This window comes from Phodopus roborovskii, unplaced genomic scaffold (genome assembly GCF_943737965.1).
Source record: "Phodopus roborovskii unplaced genomic scaffold, PHOROB, whole genome shotgun sequence".
Lineage (NCBI taxonomy): Eukaryota > Metazoa > Chordata > Mammalia > Rodentia > Cricetidae > Phodopus > Phodopus roborovskii.
Window position 1 is genome coordinate 2,363,348 of NW_026126558.1, and position 21,004 is coordinate 2,384,351.

Genomic DNA, 21,004 nt, shown 5'->3' on the forward strand with positions numbered 1-21,004 from the left:
CACCTACAGAGGGCCTTGAACACCAAGCATGAGACTCGATGAGCAAGTTCAGACACCGGTATGACATTGTTGATGTCTTAGTGATGAGCTAGCTGCCAGCTCTCCAATCGAGCATCAAAGGTAGCAATGATCCCACCAGCATTGCTGGCAAGTATCTGAAATTTAGATCAGATGAGTAATTGCATTAGGTCACAGCACAGAGAATGCCAGAGTCAGGAGCTACAGGACCTGGGCTGACTCAACCCTGGATACTGGGGACTTTGCACAAAACAGGTGTAACTACAGGTAAGGGGTGGGTTCCTATTAACTATTGTTCCTTGAAAGTCACTATGGAAATAGTTGTTTGCTTTTAAGTGTTTGAAAGGCTGTGAAACATTATCAATAATGCTATTAATGTTATGTGATATTTTGATGACTATTTTTTAAGTTATTTTATATACATTGTGCCACTACATCTTCAGTGTAAGCCTGAGACTTTATCAAGCCATTATTATTATTATTATTATTATTACCATTTTTTTATTATTTTATCAAGACTACTGTTATTCTGTATCCCCCCCCAGGAGAGAAAAGGACACCCAAAAGTGTTAAGAACTTTCCCAAAGCACTAAAAGTAATTGATTAGTCAGGACTCTAACCTTTGACTCTTTGATGTATTTCAATCACTTGCTAATGGGAAATGAAGAGGAATGGTCAACCGGATGTATCTGTCTAGAAAACTGTGTTGCTGACCAGCAGGTTTCATATTCACAATATACCCCAACATATTGTCAGCCTGGTTGGGGCAAAGAAGAGTTGCTTAGAATGAGTTAGGCTTAGAGTCTGCTTCAGGGGTTTGGGCTGTGATTCTTAAGCTTCTGGTCAGTATGGACATTTGTCCTCCTATGACTCTTGGAGCCACTGTCAGAAAGGAAGCTACATTCAGTAAGAACAGAATAAAAAATGTATACAAGAAAGGTGTGTGTGTGTGTGTGTGTGTGTGTGTGTGTGTGTGTGTGTGTGCAGTCCAAAGTGTCCTTTTTAATCACTTGATGCCCTATTCTCTTGAGACAGGGTTTTTTTCTGCCCTTGAAGCTAGGTTGGCTGTTAGCAAATCCAGTCCCCTTCTTCCCTCCTCCTGCTGTGCCTAAGTTATAACCTTGCGTAGCCACACCACATTTTTTTACATGGGTGCTAGAGACTTGAACTCAGGTCCTTATGTTTTCATAGCAAGCACTCTTACCCACTGAATCACCTCCCCAAACCCTCTGAAGTCTCTTTTAACTGCCTGCCTTGGCCTACTCAGCCTGGGTGAGTCCTAGATAAACAGGTTCAGGCAGGCTGTGACAGTGACCCAGGGCCTAGCTGAGAACAAAAGGGACTTCAGGAGAGGATGCCTGGAGGGAGTGTGCCACTGTCATCACTTTGCTCCAAGTGGGTTCTGTGTAGCCAGGCATCAGGAGGGTGAGTCAGTGACCAGTCATGAGAAATGGAGGCCACACAACAGAGTCACTGCCGAATCCTGTGCAAAGGCTGAGCCACCCATGCCCCAGGCTCTTCACACACCTTACTGTCTAATTTGGATTATCCCCAGAAGTTTGTCGGCTTTGTGTCATGTGAGCAATCTTTTATGCCAGATTGCTAAACAACCTGAGTGAATGGAGCTTCTTGTGCTTCTGTCTCCATCACTAAAGCTCCAGCTTCCACTTTAATCTATGCAACCCAACCTTCATCAAAGCCTCCTCCAGTCCATCAACAAGCCCTACTCCAGCTCAAGGAACTGGGAGGTCCTCAAGTCACTTTGAACACACAGGTGCTGTGCAGCAGCTCTACAAAGGGATCTTTTGAATGGGGAAGATAGCTGAGTAGGTAAAACTATTGCCTTGCAAGCATGAAGACCTGGGTTTGGTTCCCAGACACTACCTTAAAAAGGCCAGATAAGGTGACACCTCATGTAATCCCAGCACTGGGAAGGGAGTGACAGGCAGATCCCTAGAATCACTGACTGGCTAGCATAGCATAAATTCTAGGCGAGTGAGAGAAGTTGTCTTCTAGCCTCCCCATGTGTACACACACACACACACAGAGAGAGAGAGAGAGAAAGAGAGAGAGAACAAATTAAATAAATATTTCTTATAAAATTTTCTATGCATAATTCATTATTTCTCTCTGCTAAACAATAGCCAGGTAGTCAGCTAATGATAACCATCATTGGCCATGGTCAGGAATAAAGGATGTTTAAGGGAGCAGCTGTTTTTACATCACAGCATATGGGTTAGAAGTAGAAAGATGCTGCTCCATCCTTGCTCTCTACTCAGTAGACAGACTCAGGGATTCTCGGTGATAATAATTAGTACATACTTTTCTCCTGGAACAAGTTTGCCTGCAATTTCTCAGCTTGAAAGTCAAAGAAAACTAGTCTTATGTGCAAACATAGACTCTCTCTCTCTCTCTCTCTCTCTGTGTGTGTGTGTGTGTGTGTGTGCACACGTGTATGTGTATTCAAGTGTAAAGGTGCACATGTACACATGCTTAAATGAAAACCAAAGGCATGTGGGCTATCTTTCCTCCATCACCATCACCTTGTTTTTTTAAGACAGACTCTCCTATTGGCCTGGGCATCACCAATTAGGCTAGGCTGACTGGCCAGTGTCCAGGAATCTTCCTGTCCCTGCCTTCCCCAGGGCTGGGATTACAAGTACACCACCATGCCTGTTTTGTTTTAAACAAACAAAAAACAACAAAGAAAACAAACCATGCATTCTTGGTTTGCAACTCGGGTCCTCACACTTGTGAGACAAACCACCTACTAACTAAACTATCCCACAGTCTTAGCCATGACTTTTCAATCACTTCACAATGTCCCCATCCTCCAATTTCCCAGTGTCCTTGCTGAGAAGTCTCTGAGCTGGGAACAACTGCTAGAGTGAGGAAGGACTGTTGTGAGGGGACTCAAGGGGAAGTCTCCGGAGTCCTTTGAGTCAGAGTGAGTCACTGCTCTGAGCCAACTGACACAGGTTGCAAACTGCAAGATTAATGTTGATGGGTTAGCTATTGAAGCACGAGGACATAAAGCCTCTGGATCCCTTCCCTCACCCACACACGCCTTTTCATGAAGACATAATGAAGAGGAAGTAGGAAAGGGTAAGTCAGCTTAGGATGCTGTCAGGTTTGTCTGATAGTTTTTCTTTTATATCCATTCATTTCATTGTCTTACTACACATACATATGTGAATATGTACATGTGTGCTGTATGCACACATATACATATGTGTATATATCTTCTCATTCTTAAGTTAACACATAAGAAAGAAGGACTTGGAAGGAGTCACTAATATTAGTCCCATCTACTGAAAAGGGGATGTGAGACACCAGCAGACCAGGGGCTACATCTCTGCTCCGGAGCTCTAGCCCCCACTGACATGGGTGCCACCTCCTGAAAAGTGCCTGTCATTGTAGCACTAATCCTGGCTAGTCGCCATCCATCTAACCCAGGAAGCAAGGCATGGACCTCCATCTGCATGACGCTTGTGTGCAACCCATGTGCAGACACATGGTTCTGGAATGGGCTCTTAGGAAAACACTCCTTCTGCCTTCCTGTACCAGTTGCTTGGGATGGTGAGGCTCCAATGGTTGGCTTGGCTCTGTTGTTGATCTTTCTGTTTAATTTCCTCCAGTTCCATCATTCATTCCCAGAATCCTCTGTCCTGTTGTTTTGGCAGAAACAATCTATGAAACGACTCAGAAGGGGAACTAAACATTTTAGTGGGAAAAGATTGGAAGTTTAACGAGACGCTGGCTTCATTCCTTCGAGTACTGAGAATGAACCCTGGCACATACGGATGAAATTTCAATGGGGATTTGTCCATGGCGTTTAGACTAAGAAAAACTCTGGAAATGCCACATGCTCATAAGAATCTAGTCAGGGTGGCCAAACAGGCAGATGGACAACATCTGAGGGGCGAGAGGGTGGAATAAGATGCTCTCTAAACCCGTGAGTGGTACCAGCTGTCAGTGTGGACTCACTCCGCCTCAGGTAGAGAGGAGGCAGCTATGAGATGGCCACCTCATGACAGCCTCATTCAATCTGGGGTTCAGAACTCCAGGTCCAAGTGTCAGGACTTCTTTAATTTTATATTCTGTATGCACAGTTGTGTGCATGTATGTGGAGACCTTAGGAATGCCATGAACTTCATTTTCTTGGTTTTGAGACAGGGTCTCTCCTCCACCTGAACCTCTCTACCTCCCCAGTGCTGGTGTTCTAAGAACCTCATCATCCCAAGGGTGTGCTGGGAATCAAACTCAGGTGGGAGTCTGCCAGACAAGCACTCTAGCAACTGAACTATCTCCCCAGCCCCCTGGGCTGTATAGCTCGGCTTTGTTCTTTGCTGTTGCCTTTCTTTCCCTATTTCTCTACAAAAACCAAACATACTTGCTCTCCCAGCTTCTTCACAAAGCAGAAAGGGTTCCAAGAGGAAATCGCTTCACAGTAAGGGAATCCTGGGAAGAATCAAAGACTGAGAAACCCTTGTGATGAGATTAAGAGGAAATGTCTTGATGCATCCATCCATTCAGACCCAGTCTCCTACTGCAGAAAAGGCAGAACAAGCACAAGCATTGTTTCAGGATGGAAAAGGTTAACAAGCTACAAAAACAAAAGTCAAGATATTTTCAAAGCATGACCCTTGGCAGATCCAGTAGAATGCAGTCAGCCTGTGTGTATGGCAGCAGAACATCTCTACCGGGCACATTCGAGAAAGCCAAGCCTCAGGAGAAAAAGGGCATCCAGCTCTCTGCCCACCCCCCTTACTATGAGCTTCAGATGAGGCCTGGGGAGAGAGCTCAGCTGGTAAAGAGCCTGCCATGAAAGCATGCGAACCTGAGTTTACTCCCCAGAACCCATGTTTGCTGGCTAGATTTGTCAGCTTGACACAAGATATAGTCGTTTGAGAGGAGGAAGCCTCAACTGAGAAAACACTACAGGCCAGACTGTAGAGTATTTTCTTAATTAGTGAGTAATGGGGAAGGCCCAGCCCATGGTGGGTGGTGCTATCCCTGGGCTGGTGGTCCTGGATTCCATAAGAAAGCAGGCTGAGGAAGCCATGTAGAGCATGCTTGTAGGCAGCACTCCTCCATGGCCTCTGCAGCAGCTCCTGCCTCCAGGATCCTGCCCTGTTTGAGTTCCTGTCCTGACTTCAGTGACTGTCTTCAATGTGGAAGTATAAGCCAAATAAACCCTTTCCTCCTCAAACTTGCTTTTTGGCCATGGTGTTTTATCACAGCAATATAAACCCTGACTAAGACACCATGCAAAAATGTTGGGCTTGGAGCACACACTTGTAGTCATAATCCCAGTGTTGGGGAGGTGGAATACGGGGGCTCACAGGCCAGCTAGACTAACTTCATTGTGAGTTCCAGAAGAGTGAGAGACCCTGTCTCAAAACCACAAAGTAGAGGGACAGATAGGAGGCTCAGTGGTTAGAAGCACTTCCTGCTCTTCCTGAGGCCAAGAGTTTAGCTCCCAGCATCTTTACCAGGTGGCTCACAACTGTCTGTACTCCAGCTCTGATCTGATGCCTCTAGCTTCTTTGGGCACCTGTACTAAGGCCACATACCCACATGCATATGTACACCCCTGCACACACACATAATTTTAAATGATAACATTAAATCTTAGAAAAAAAATTATAGTGTAAGAGAAATCTTTGTGTTTGGCGGAAAAACACAGGGTTCATGGTGCCTGGGAAATAACACTCAAGGTTAAACACACACACACACACACACACACACACACACACACACACACACACACACACACACACACACTGAGCTCAGAAAACAGTCCCTGTGAGTCAGGAAGACCTTGGAGAACCTGTTTTTGTCTTCTCTTGGGACGAAACACTGACCTAAAATAAGACTCTGAACTTTGCTTCAGACTTGGTCAATTAATGATTCTTGGAGGAAAAAGCCATGTCTTGAGTTTTTCACTCCTTAGCAGTCACTGGATGCCCATGATGGCCCAGCTGAGGGTTTCCTGCTGTGGTCACAAGGGTGAGTGGGCCCATTCTGTAGTGAGGGGTGCCCAGCTTGCCAAGAGACAACTGTTTACATGTCTATCCAGCCCGTGGCCAGTGAGTAGCAGGCCTCCAAAGACAGCTATGACTATGTCCCAACATAAAATCTTGAGCTTACTTAAAACATTATGTTTATGTGGTTTTTTAATAACTAGATAGCATGATTCTTGAGCATTAAGTTCATAGATGGCAACATTGTGTCCCAGGGTTAAAAGGTTGGACTCCTGTGCTTATACATCAATTACTGGATTGGTCAGACTTGCTGTCTTGGTTACTTTTTTCTATTGCTGTTATGATACACCATGACTAAGGCAACTTATGGGGGAAAAAAAGAATTTATTTGGGGTACAGTTCCATACAACCATCATGGAGAGGAGCATGGAAACAGGCAGGCAGGCGAGGCACTGGAGCAGTAACTGAGAGCTTACATAATGAAACAACAACCATAAGGCAGAGATAGGGAGAAAGGGAGAGGGAGAGGGAGGGAGGGAGGGAGAGAGAGAAAATGCACTATGCACTAAACTAACTGGGAGTGGGGTTTTGAAACACCAAAGCCCACTCCCAGTGACACACCTCCTCTAACAAGGCCACGCCTCCTAACCCTTCCCAAATAGTTCTGCCAAATGCAAACCATGCATTCAAATACCTGGGCCTGTGGGCGCCATTCTCATTCAAACCAACGCACTATCACTGAAAAATACTTTACAAAACAACATAAGGGGGAAAGGGCTTCTTTTGGCTCCATTTCAGAGGGGTTGAGATATCTCCTGTGACTCTTATGATTGATTCTGGGATCATACTGGGACTGCTCACCTCAGGATAAATAAAACATATGTGCACACACTTGGGACATGATATAGCTCCCAAGGACACTCCCACCTGGGGATAAGCTCTTTAAAAACACGAATGCTTTATGGGGACATTCTACATCCAAAAGATAAAATGAATATATAAATAATACTTCTGGAACATTACAGTTGCGTGTTCAGCTATGATGGGATACATGCAAGAACCATGAGGAAGCCACGGGGGGGTGTCTCTTTGCCAATTACCAAAGCCCCCGCCCTGGTGCCCATGAGGATCCAGGCTCTCTTTAACACGTCTGTTGGCACTTAGTCATGAATGGTGTTGGTGACAGTGACAATCAAGGTTTTATAAACACAATCAAAAGTCCAAGCAAGAGACAGAAACAGACCAAGGTGCCAAGGCATTCTGTGTCAGCTCCATGACAAGGAGCCCATTTCTTCCACCAAGGCTTAAACCCTCACTTGTCACATGAGGCCCTTGCTCTGTTTGGCTGATGAGCTGTGCTTGACATTTGAAATGAACTTTCTGGACTTGGCTCCAGCTGAAATGGCACCGCCCATTCCTAGCATGTCTGTGATTATTTTACCACCTCACATCACTGCCTGGTGGATCCCCAGGTCTGAATCATAGCATTCATTTTCACACATTGGAAAATAGAGCTATGGAAAGGGGCATAGGACAACCCATGCTAACGTGGCGGCTGCAATCATTAGGTGACAGTCTCATCCCTTTTTTTCTCAGACTTGTGACAACTAGCCAGGAAGTTTGATGGCATTGACCCTGGTGTGAGTCGCTATAAGGGTGATTATGTCACCCATTCTTTTATCCATAGGAAGAAGGGTATACTGTGTGCCTGTTGACCTTCCAGTTAACTTCTAGCTAAATATTCAGTACCAAGAGTTTTTATAACTTATTATGAAGCTAATTGTCCTTTTTATTTCCAGTTCTATCCATGAGACTTTAATTCACTGTCTAGATAAAGTATTCTTCTCATATTCATTTTACTCCACAGACATAAGGTTTCTCTGCTTGTATGCAGAATTAGCTGAAACCGAAATGATTAGACCTAGACCAGCCTCCTCTCACACTTGTGTAAGAGTCCTTCCCTTCCCCCTGGGCATCACAGTCAAGAGTATGTCACACTGGACGGGGATCTAATCCATGAAGCACCTCACAGGAAATAAACTTGGAATCCATTTTTTGTTCCTCCGATGAATGATGCTTGTACCTGAACTTTAAAAGTCAGCTGGGGAGATGGCTCATCAATAAAATACTTGCTAAGCAACAAAATACGGACCCGAGTTTTACCCTAGGAGTCCAGGTGAAAAGCTAGGCATGGTGGTATGCATTTGTAATCCCAGTACTGGGGAGGCAGAGACTCCTGGGAAGGCGCTGGTGTGGCCAGTCAGTCTAATCTATTGGCAAACTTTGGGTCAATGAGAGATCCTTTCTCAAAATACAAGGCAACTGGCTCATAAGGAATGGAATGACACAAGAGACTGACCTCTGGCACATTCGCACATATATTCAAACACATATGTACACCTAAATGAACATGCACATGCAGGGGTGGGTTCTGGAGAGCAAGAGAGTGAGAGGGAAAATCCCACTCATGTTCATCACACTCATGCTTAGCTGTTTTAGACTGTTTCTCACATTTAAATACTTCCAAGGGCCTCTGGACACCTCCCCTCAGCTAATGAACATCTCAGCCTCAACATGGCCACAGCAGAGTGCCTCCTCCCTAGTTTGCTTCCTCACATACCTGTTGCATCCACAGCCCTCCATCTCAGCTGGGGTCACTTCATCCCTCCTGTCTGAGACTCAAGCCTCAAAACTTACTTGTCCTCCATTCACTTGTACCCACACCCAAACTCTCAACCTACCTCAGTTCCTTAAAATATCCCAAGATCTGCTTCCTGCTTCAGACTCATGCTATCACACTGAGCTTCCATGCTCTGTCCCCGAACTGCGGCAGTAGACTTTTGTGTCTTTGTGTGTGTGTGTGTGTGTGTGTGTGTGTGATGTGGAGGTCAGAGGTTAAACTTGGGTGCTTTTTTGCTTGTTTTCTTTCCTTCCTCCCTCCCTTCCTCCCTTCCTCCCTCCCTCTCTCTCTCCTTCTTTCTTCCTTTCTTTCTTTCTGGTTTGGTTTTGGTTTGGTTTGGTTTTTTGGGACAGGGTTTCACTTTTTAGCTCTGGATGTCCTGGAACTGGCTGTGTAGACCAGGCTGGCCTCAACTCACAGAGATCTGCCTGACTCTGCCTCCCGAGTGCTGGGATTAAAGGTGTGCGCCACCCCTGCCCCGCTCCTCTCCCCACTTGATTTCTAAGACAAGGTCTCTCAGTAAACCTGGACCTCACCAAGTAGGTGCTAGTGGCTTGCCAGTGAGCCCCAGGGATTCACCACTGTCTGTCTTGTTGACGCTGATCGTGTAAATCTCTGCTTCTTCCTCCACACCCCAGCCAGTGTGGTCCTGTGAAAACGTAAAGCAGATGTTGTTATGTCTGCTCTGGACACAGTGAAAACTCCTGGCACACCCAGGGAAGGGTGGCAGACCTTAAAGAGAATTTACTACATCTCCAGTCTTCTGTCTTCCTGCCTGCCCAATTTTAATCTAACCCAACCACACCGGCCTCCCTGAATCTGCTGCTAGCCAGCCATCCTCCTACCCAGGGATCTTCACCTTCCTTTCCATGAGAATCCCCACCCTGCTAGGGCTCTATCTATCCCTTTCCTCTAATGGCCTTCTCAGGCCTCTCAGGCTTTCATGCTACCCTCAACCTCACCTGCTCACTCCCAGAATTCTTGCTCTCTCCTCTTGTACTCTGATCTGTTTGTCTTCCGAGACATGGAGTTAGGGATCTGCATCTGTTTTATTTGCTATGTGTCCCTAGCTGTGACTGACACATAGTAGGTCCTTCTAATTGCCATCAGGTGGGGTAGTGGCTCCAGGGGCTGGCGCACACTGTTCAGGAGAGCATGGATTTAAAACTTAGTGGTGAGTGCTGAAGCCTTCTCAGGCTGCTTCCCAACACTGCATCCTTGGGCAAACTATGTTAGCTCTTTGGGCCAGTTGGATGGATAAAACAGAGCCAGCCATAAAGTAGTCAGGACAGTGCCTGATGTATGAAAGCCACTGAAGGCTGTTTGTGGCATAGTTATGACTCCTTTCTATGCCCATCCCTGCCATAACAGAGCAGTTCTCTCCAGAGTCCCTTTTATTCCTCCGTCTACAATCAGATCATAAACTGAGGACTAGATGAGTGACCTTTGGCACCTGCCACTCTTCTCTCTGGCTGCTCCATTTGGTTACAAGGAAGTGAAAAGTAGTTTTGTCACAGCTAAGGCAATCATGCTCATTAACCCTAAGCCGAACTCCCATATTCACTAAAAACCAGAGTGGGTCTACACTGGCAGATGGAAGCTGCCTTCTCGTACCCATCCTTCTCCCAGCTGTCTCAAACTGGCGTCACTTTGGGGGCAGTCAAAGGGTTTCTTGGCTCAGCTGATAGCCTGAGAGGATCTCTGTACCAGGAGACAACCAGCAGTTTTCGGGAAAAGTTAAGTCACCGACTGGGCTTGCCCTGAAGTTGTGAGCTCATAATCCCTGCAGGCATTCCAGGAGCAAAGGGACTGCCCATCAGTTAGGATGACCAAGCTCCGTGCAAGGTGGCCTCCTCTTCATCTCTGATACTCCAGTGCACACAACACTGCTTCCTCCTCTCATTCCTGACTCTCTTCCCACCTCAGACACTTGAACCAGGGCTAGACAAAGCAAGCAGCTCTGCCTTCCCCCCACAGCATGCCCACATTCTCTCTGGTCAAGACAAAGAGAGTGTCTGGAGGCCTCGGAGACCAAAGTGAAGATTTGGCAGGGACAGTAGATGTGCCTAGCTAGGTGAGAGCACATGAGCATGTAAGCAAGCAGCCACACTTCCAGGCATAGCAGGCTCTGTGCACAGTGGAAGGGTGTAAGTACAGCGGCTGGCGAAGGCAAAGAATGTGTCTCCATTCGGGGATCTGTTAGCATCTGCTCAATATGCAGGGCACAGCCAAGGGGCAGAGGTGGAAAATACACTTGCCAAAGGATGTTTCCACAAATACAAGGAACCTGGGCCTAAAGTCACATTGCTGCTTTTGTGATGTTTCTCTGCAGTTCTTTACACCCAGTTCCCAAAGTGGTCCAGCACAAGAGTGTGTTACCATGGCAACAGGCTCCGTGGGGGAGCCACTTGGCATTACCCAGAATTCGCATCTTTGCGAGGGTTTTTTTTCTCTCTCTCTTCTTCCCCTCTCTTTTCATCTGTAAATGGAAAGCAGTTTCTGGGTGAGCAAAGCCTCTCTCCACCTGACAGTTTCCTGGAAGGAGGGAAGAGGAGATTTCATCCTGGGGGTTCCAGCCACAGATTCCTTTTCCACACTCTCACCCAGGGTTGGCATGAGTACCCTGGAGAGGACCACTGCTGAGGCAGACAAAAGAACTAGGGACTCCTCTAAGGAGGGCTAAGTGTCCCATGACACCTGACCTTTGTTCAGAGGCTCTTTACAGACACAACAGTTCACCTAAGGCTTTTTCAAAAACCATCTGACTGCAGATGGGCTAAGGCAAGTGGGATGAGAGCCAAGAAAAGCCAACGATGAGGCATGATCCTGTGCTTTCAACCATTGTTGCACACCCAGGACTGTTCCCTAAAGCCCTTCCCTGCCCCTTTCTTCCTTGTTTTAAAATTCCTTCCTATGTCAAGACCCAAAGCTAGGGATGAACAAATAGGCAAGGTCAAGGGAAGCCTGTTCAGAGTGAGTTGGCAGTCAATGCAAGAGTGGCCAGTCTCTTCTGTCCCACCTCTGACTCTCCTTCACAGAGTTCTGTGAAGTCACAGACAATGACAGAGGCTAAACCTGCCCACCTTCTCTTCTTGCTCTTCCTTCCTGAAAAATCAGCATCCTTACATTTCTGCCTATGCCCAGCACCACACAGAAGAGATGCCAGCTGCTCAGACTTGCTATTGGTAGGAAAAATTGCTATTGGTAGGAAAAAGGACTTCTGAAACTTGTCATTACAATACCTATTTAGAAGAAGTATTACTTGGTCTGAGCTTGGATTATTCCATGTCCTATAGTTTCACTTCTTTCTCTTTTTTTTAATGTATATCTTTAGTTTTTAAGTGTATAGTATCAAGATATTAAAATGTTATGTAATATAGCCCAGCAGTAGTGGCACATGCCTTTAATCCCAGCACTCGGGAGGCAAAGGCAGACAGTTCTAGACCAGCCTGGTCTACAAGAGCTAGTTTCAAGACCAAAGTCACAGAGAAACCCTGTCTCGAAAAAACAAAAACAAACCAAAGGAAAACAAAAAAAAATGTTATACAATACTTACTATGTAAATTCTACCGTCCATTCCAATTCCTTCTAGAACGCAGTGAAAGCTATCAGTTAGAGGTGTTTAATCCAGGTACAGAGGGTGGTGGCTCTGTCAGTAAAGTGCTTGCTAAGCACAAAGCATGGGGACAGGAGCTTGGTGTTCAACATCCATGAAAAAAAAAAAATCTAGGCATGATGGTTTTCACCTGCAATCCCAGTGCTAGACAAGCAGAGAGAGGAGGCTCACTGGGAACAGGCTGGCCAGCTAGTGTAATCGATGAACCCCAGATTACAGTTAAAGACCCTGTCTCAAAAGTCATGGTGGGACAGTACATCCTGAAGGATGACATCTAAGGTTGACCTCTTGCCTCCTCATGCATGTACACACACACACACACACACACACACACACACACACACACACACACACACACGGGGGGGGGAGGGGGCGGTTAATTTACTTGTGGGGAAGGATGTAATTACATTTTATTTCTCCTTCCTCTTAATAGTGATTCCTAAAAAGCTGGTTTGGTATTTAGAAGATCTGACCAGTAAGTGTACCCTTATTTATGTTGAGCAAACCCCTGAATTATCACATCCCAGCCATAACATTTTTTGTTTTTAATTTTAATTTTACACAGTCACCTTCCTCTCCCTTCACTCCCTAGGATGTTGGGGAAAGGACCCAGAAAGTCAGCTTACATTGCCCCTTCCCTCCTGGCAAGGGCAGATATTTAGTGACATTTTCAAAAGAAAAGATGACAAGTCACATACCTAGCACTGAACAGGCGGAGAATCGATATTCTTTCTGTAGATACAGACAATAGTGGAAGTGTGTCCGCTACTCTCTAAGGGACACTCCCGGGCTTCTGGCCCCCAGTGGAGACTAGGAAAGTGGGGGACAAGGGCCAGTTGTGTTGAGGAGGCCTCTGGATCCTGATGAGAGATGGAAAGAACAAACCAGACTTTTTATTTGACTTTCACAAACTCCATCCATATTTCGGTCCAAGCTGCCCAGAATGGCTCATGTGGGCAGACAGGGTCTGAGTCAGCCAGTCAATAACAGCTACAGAGTGTTCCCTGGGCACAGAGCTAGCAGCTTGGAGCTGTGCTACTGGAAGCAAGAAATACACAGTTCAGTCCTGCCCCTGTGGAGCTGCAGAGCTGAGGGCAGTGGGCCAAGAGGATGCTCTAGAAGAAGACTGTGAAGTCCATTAGCACAAACCAAGATAAATGAGCAGGAGGGGCCAGGCTCAGACGAGCTGCCTCCCCTCTGGAGTCTCGCAGGCTCAGGTGACGCTGGAGGTAGCCTGACACCCTACAATGGCAGCATCAGGATAAGAGGGGCCTTCCAACAACTTCTGCCCCTGGACCACCATCTAATTGCTTTCCCTGCAGAGAGGTGAGCCAGTGTTTATTCAGCCCAGATAAGGTACCCGCAACAGACCAGAGGACAATTCCACCCAAGTCCAACCTAGTGAGCCAAGGAGTTTATTTGGTGTACATAAAGGAAAGTGGGGAAAGGAGATTTATAGCAGTGTGGGTGACTCAAAAACACCAGCAAACCCAAAAAGTCTCATGGTAACATGGGTGACGATGTTAATGCTACAGAAGCTGAATTATTGAGTGTGGCCCTCAGTTAACCATCTACCTCCTGGGTAAACTAGCACTACCCAACATCACAGGCAGCTGGGAGGCTGGAGAGAATAATGACTAGGATTCCAGGTGAGGGTTCCACAATGCCTCTCTTACTTGACAACATTAACAGTTCCAGTACCATAACCACAGGTCTAGGTATCATAACTACTTGTTTTGTTGCCATGACTATGAGGCCAACGTTTTATCTGCCTCACAATGGCCAATGGTATGGTCACATTATGAAAGGAAAAAAAAGTTATAGGAGACCAGGAGCCAGAAGATGGGGATAAAGGTGGGGAATGATGGGGCAGGTAGAACCTGGAGAAAGGAGCCAAGAAAGGACCTCACGGCTCAGGCTAGACAGAGGAGAAAGATTCTAGCAAGGCTGTATCAGAAGTCAAGAGGCTATTTAAAGATGACCTGAGGAATCATCAATGACTGGCAGGATCTGTCATCAGAGAAGACATGAGACAAGTAGGAAGAGGCTCTCTTATCAACTTGGCCACCACTGTCATCATCCTGCCCTAAGCTGGCCTTTCATTTGCTTCCAGTGCCATTAGCTTAAGGGTCCACCTAAATCCTGAGTCAGATACGATCCTACCCAGCACCACTCAGTGTCTCCCTTATTGCTCAGTATGAATGACCCCTTGGCCATGGAGATCTGTCACCACTACCTCTTCTACTTTTGCCAACCCATTCTCTCTATAGGCTGGTGGCCTCCTTGCTCCCTCAATAAGCTAGAACTGATTAACTCAGAGTTTGTGCTGGCTGGAGCATCATCTGTCTGAAGGATTTGTCCTCAGATGTCCCTGCTGCTGACTCCCTCACCCATTTGAAGTCCTTGTTCAACTGTCACCTCTACCAAGAAGCCAAGAAGTCCTCTGCCCCCCAGAGCTATGCCTTCCCACCTCTGCCTTAGCTCCCTGTGCCTTTGAGGGAGGGGTAGTGGAGGTGACGAGTGTGTATATGCACAGAGTGAGTATGTGTGTTGTGTGTGTGCCCGTGTGTAAATACATAGAGTCATGAAGAGAAGAATATATACACAGATGAGGGTATCAGAGAGAGGGACAGGTGGATTTTTATTGTCATCACTCAGGACCAAAAGCAGATCATTGTCCAAGTGTGAGTCACCATGGATACCTTCGGTGCTTGTTTTTATACACATCTCCTCTTTGTGGCTTTGTTTTTTTCTGCTCCACGTTCTCCTGTAATGGGGAGAGGATGAGAGGAGCACAGACACAGGGGACAGAGACATCTTTGTCTGTGTCATGACCAATTACCAGAACATGGTCTGAGTGGAGAGTGGATAGCCCACCTGTTTGTTTCTGTCACTTTGTTCCATTTGATCTTCATGTTAGTGGTGGCTTGGCTTTGAACACCATCAGCATACTCAAGGAGTGATTTGGAGCCCACAGCCCACTCTGAGCTCTGAGTGCAAGAGAAGCTTCTGTTCCAGGCTCTCGTCCTTTTGTCAACGAAGAATGGTTTAGTTCCCCCCCCACCCCAAAGGCACTGTGCCTTGACAGGTTCTACAAGGACCACAGAGCTGCTGTCCTTGAACACACCCTGGATGGATGCTGGGCAACACACTTGAGTGAAAGTGCTTTGGTGTGGCTGGATTATGCTCTGTGATGTGTGGGGGTCTCAGGAGTAGCATGACCCAGGGAGACCACTGCCCACTCCAGACTTTTCAAGTGCTGCCTTCCCTGGAGATCCAGTGACACTTCTCACCTCCGCTGTCCCTTCATAAGTGATTGATTAGTGTGTGTCCATGCTTCTGTGTGTGGGTGCACATCTGTGCATGTGTGTGAGTAGGCCCGAGGTCACACCTTAAGTTGACACTTGGGTGTCACTTCTCATGAGCTGTCCTCCTTGCTGTTTGAGACAGAGTCTTTCTCTGGCCTCATTCTCCAATGCAGACAGGCTGAGTGTCCACCTAATTCTGCCTCCCCAGTACTGGAGTCACAAGTGTGTAACATCATGCCCAGGTTTCCACGTGGGGTCTGGGACTCAAACCCAGTTCGTGCATGGCAAATACTTTACTGAATGAACCATCTCCCAGTCCTCTTTAGATAGAGCTCACTGAAGGTGAACAGGGAAATGGAGATGATGAGAGGTGTATGTGGCTTGCCCAAGGTCTCCAGATACTTGTTTGTCAAAACCCAGCTATTGGGCCTCTGACACTTGTAAAGGTTTATTTGCGACTCACCTAGACAAACAGAGTCCTGGATTTCCTGCTATAGATGGACATAGGTATGCCACTGAGTAGCCCCAGTTGCCCCGTTGCCCCAGTAGCTTGGGTGAAGCATTGTATGGAACATCCATGTCTTCTTTAGTGGCACAAACACCTGCTGCTAGATGAAGCATCAAGGTTCCAGGAAGCCTAAGAATCAGTGCAGTTACAGGATGCTCTGCCACTGGCATTGTAAGGTGCATTTCTTCTGGAAAGGAACCAAGGCTTTGGAAGGCTGTAAGTGGCATGTACAAGAAAGTAGCCCCAAGGTCCTGTCAGAGGAAACTAGAGATGCACCAAGAGCCAACAATGCCTCTCGTGCTTGCTCACATTAGCTAGCCAGTTGAATAGTTGCAATAGTTCCTGTATCTACACCATGCACACAACCTTACATGCACAGGTACACTAGGAGCCTGGGGACCAGGAAGCAGCTATGTAGATTAAAGCGATGAGTAGAGGGCTGGGGAAATGGCTTAATGATTAAAGTGCCTGCCACACAAGCATCCCCCAACACACACACACACACACACACACACACACACACACACGCCAAAAGCTGGGCATAACAATGTTTATTTATAACCCTGGCATTAGAGAAGTAGTGATGGGATTCCTGGGGCCCACTGATCAGTCAGTCTAACCAAAACTCTAGGTTCAGGGAGTGAGCTACCCCAAATACCAAGGTGAAAATTGATAGAGGGATACACCCAACACCAATCTTTAGCCTTAGCATGAACACACACACACACATACACACACACACACACACACACAGAGAGAGAGAGAGAGAGAGAGAGAGAGAGAGAGAGAGAGAGAGAGAGAGAGAGAATAAATGTTAAAAATGTGATGAGCCTGTTGATTAATACAGGATTGTTCCAGGGACTCATGTATGTGTATGTCAGATGGTTCATCTCCTGACCACATGTAGCAAAAGATGCAAGATATAGCATGCCTGAGTATTCATAGGCCTGCCAACCCTCAAGAGTGTTAACAACGTTCAAAGCCAGCTGCTCAATGACAGCTTTTGCAAAGGAGAGACTGCTGCTAGCAGTAGACCCTGGAAGGTCTAGGTAATTTGGCAAGTTCCAAAACACTGATTTGGGCATAGGAGATGGCCAAGACCTCCCACTTTAGACTCTTCCCCACCCACTTGAGAGGAGCCTTGGAAACACTCATGAAAACCGTCACTATCTCTCCCCCTTTTCCACCTCAAGTCCTCCCGCCCAGTAGTCTGGCTCAGGGACAGCTTTTGTAGGAGACACCTAGCAGGGCAGGCTCTCTGCTCAGGCAGGATCCTCAGGTAATAATGTCTTGCCATGCAATTAAATGCAGATATCTGGAAAATGCTGTTATAGTGGTCTCAAAGTCACTGCTCTGTGATAAGACCAGTGATGTATCTCCTTGACTTGTCCAGAATAACACAAATTGTAACTGCTGTCTACCTGAGATCTCACAGCATCTCTCACCAGCAACAGAGGCAGAAGCCCAGAATATGGATTGATTGATAGGACCGATGTAATGTTTGCATGCAATCATTTCTCCCATGCAAGTTAAGCAAGAAACCCAACTGGGCCTTTTAATGAGAGGAGACCAGGAGTACCCCGGCATCAGGAATGAAAGATGACAGGAGGCCCGGCGTTGGTGGGACATACCTTTAATCCCAGCACTCAGGAGGCAGAAGAAGGTAGATTGTGAGTTCGAGGCCAGCCTTGTCTACAGAGCGAGTTCTAGGACAGACTTGAAAGCTATAAAGAGAAACTCTGTCTGGGAAAAAGAAAAAGAAAGAAAGATGACAGAGCCCTGGCAAGCCACCTGTTTGCACTGTTCTCCACATGGGTCTCTGGGGCTGGAAGCACGTTGACCTCTGGCCCTCTTCACATGATCATATCTGGTTTTGCTTTCTCTTAACTCCTCAGGAAAGGCAAATCCCCTGGGAGCATCCCATCTGTCCACCTGACAAACCTACCAGGAAATCACCTTAACATGTAAGGGAGGGGACACCTGGCATTTCACAGACACTGCTTCCAAAGCCTTCCACCCAAGACAGAAAGGGCCCTGGGGCATGGGATGTGTACCTGCACAGTACCACTGTGGAGGCAGCCTGCCCCCCAGCCCTCCCCCTGCTCCACATGCCCCCCCCCCCCGTGATACACTCTTCCTCTTCCTGCTGCTGCCCCTTCTCCTCCATTCAGGGCTCTACTAGAGAGAACACAGGAAGGCCCAGGACATCAAAGCCTCTCCTGGAGGCGACCAAGGTACAAGCTCAGACATCCAGCCCCAGAGGAGAGCTAGGCAAATGGGAGGCCACAGAGTTTCACCGGCTCAGACATGTTGTGGCAAAGGTCTCTAATGTGCTATAAGGGATGTTGACTGACTTGGTGATCTTTCTAGAAACAAGAGTATTTCCCTCAAAGAATCAGCCCAGGATACACATGGGATGTACCTAGACCAGCCTGGAGCTGGCGTCAGTCCTAAAACTAAGAGGTTCTTCTGGGTCACTGTTCTAGTAGAACCCAGGAGGTTATCCCTGTTGTCAACGTGGAACCTTTCTGTTTAGTTACCAGCTGACATTTCTGCTATTAAACCAGAGCTCCCCTCACATCTCCTCCCCCAGTTCTTGAAGAACTAAGCTAATCTTCACATCTATTCTGTTTGGCAGTGAGTTGTGCTTTACCGTGTCTGCCCCAGTTGAGACAAAGGTGTATTTCTTTCTGACTTCCAGCTGCTTTCACTACCCTACCTGTGGCCATGAACTCTGCCGTGCTCTGGGGACCAAGCCTGTGGTCCCCTTTGCATAGGAACTGCTGTGCAGAGTATGTCCTGACATACTGGCCTTCTGTGGCCTTGGTCCTTAGCAAGGATGACAGCTAGTAGGCACGCAGGCCAGGGAGAGGTAGTGATGGAAAGGGGGTGTCCCCAGGAGAGGAGGACAGTCATGTTACTGCTCTGCTCATAATACTCCTCAGAGGGACACAACAGCATCTCTCCCTTCCTGGACCCTATTTGGCCTAACATAGTGGACAACCCACTTTTGGCTTGTCATGCTTCCTAATAAGTACAGCCTAGGCCTGGGATAAAGGCAGCATGGAACAGGCGCAGGGACTTCTGGGATCTTCTCCTGCTTGCCAACTTTTCCCTCCTGACCTTGGGCCATGTACCTCCTGCCAGCTCCACTTTACTCCCCACATAGGAAGCCAAGATACAACTGGACTATGGGGGCCATTCTAGGTGCTACAGGGTCCAGCTGAGGGTGAGAGTCAGTGTGTTTTACAGGGAGGTTCCCAGGCTTTAGACCAATCACTTCTGGGTCTTGGACTTCCCAAGCCACCAGCTGCAGGGCCAGGAGTCAGCCCTGTTGCAGTACTCCCTAGATTCTGAAGAGGCCTTTCTGAGAACTTTGCTGAACCCCGAGGGTCTGAAAGCCTGGCAGCAGGGTCTCTACTTCTAAACAACCTTTGCCTTAGAAACCCATGTCTATCGAGGGCCTGGAGGCTCGCCTGTGGTCATGACCTGTCACCCCCTCCCAGGAAATGTTCCACTTTCTAAGCAGGTGACAAAATGACCCTAATTAAGAATTTTGCAATGTACTCTTCAAAGAGTCCCTCCCGGCTGCCATTCCATGTGGGAACAAGGACACTCTGGCTCTTATGGGGCTCACAACCCTGACAAAGGCCACTTTATTAGCTCCAGTGTGCCCTGAAGTGCTGGGGTAGGAGGCCTGATTGCCACTAGATTGTGTCACAGCAATAAGTAAGCACAGCCCTCCGGGTGGTGGCAGTGGCAGCCATGATACTAGGTTTGCCTTGGTGTCCAGTGGGTACCCAGACCTCCCCTCCTGTCTTCCTGTCTCCTCTTCAAGCTCCATGGGCCTGGCCCCCTGGAGCTTTCTCGGAACCACAGACACATGTCCAGTGGAAAGCATGACAGTTTTCCGTTTGGTGTTACCCACTCCACAATGCCTGAGGAAGAGAGAGAGAGAAAAGAGAAACAAGGCCTGGGAACCAGTCCCACTCCCACAAGGTGCACAGTGGGGCCTGTTTGTCCCCAGCTACAGCAGTAACAGCAGTAGTCACAGCAAGGAGGTGTCTTCCTCCTGCCTGCAGGCCCCACTGGGTAGGTTAACTGCCTTTCTCTCTGCTCCCGGCTGCACATCTGGATAAAGGCGTGCCTCTCTACTGTGTGTGTGTGTGTGTGTGTGTGTGTGTGTGTGTGTGTGTGTGTGTGTTTAACTTTCCTTTCCACTGCCATAGTAACCACTGCGTGTTTGGCAAAGGGACGGAGGAAGGAAAAAAAAAGCAAAGCCCTGGGAGGAAAAGAGCTCTGAGCACAGGGCTGGCAGCCGGCCAGGGTAGTCACGCTGTGGAGCTGAAACGAGGCCTCTGGCCGGCAGCCAAGTGACAGAGAACAAAGCTGTCAGTTCCTAATGTTGGCGGCAAAGCTTGCTTGGCACCCTTATATGGTTTCCCATAAGTCCCTGCCTTGGCCACCGTCCATTCCCTTCAGGGCAGCAAACGGGGATTAGCACTGCTTCAAGTTGTTTTTCTCCCCTTCGCTCCAACTGCTCCGGTGACATCACCCCTCTGCATTCAAGTGCCAGCAGGGTGGCTTTTCTCTGCCCCGCCCCTTCCACCCTAGCCCTCCTTCACTCTCCCTCCCTCCTCTCTCCCCCTCCCCCCACACTTCCTGCAGCCTCCCCCTTTTCTCCCTCCCTTTTTTCTTTAAATGCAGCGTTTTAGGTCATTCCTCTTGTCCGGACTTTTTTTTTTTTTTCCTACTAAATTAAAAACACCCTGGTGCTTGTGCATTTAGCTGAATCAAGCCAGACGCTGTATTTTATTTTTATAACTGAATTCCTGAGAGATAAAAATCTCATTTTCCTTAGTAGGCTGTAATCAGCCCTTGCAGAGA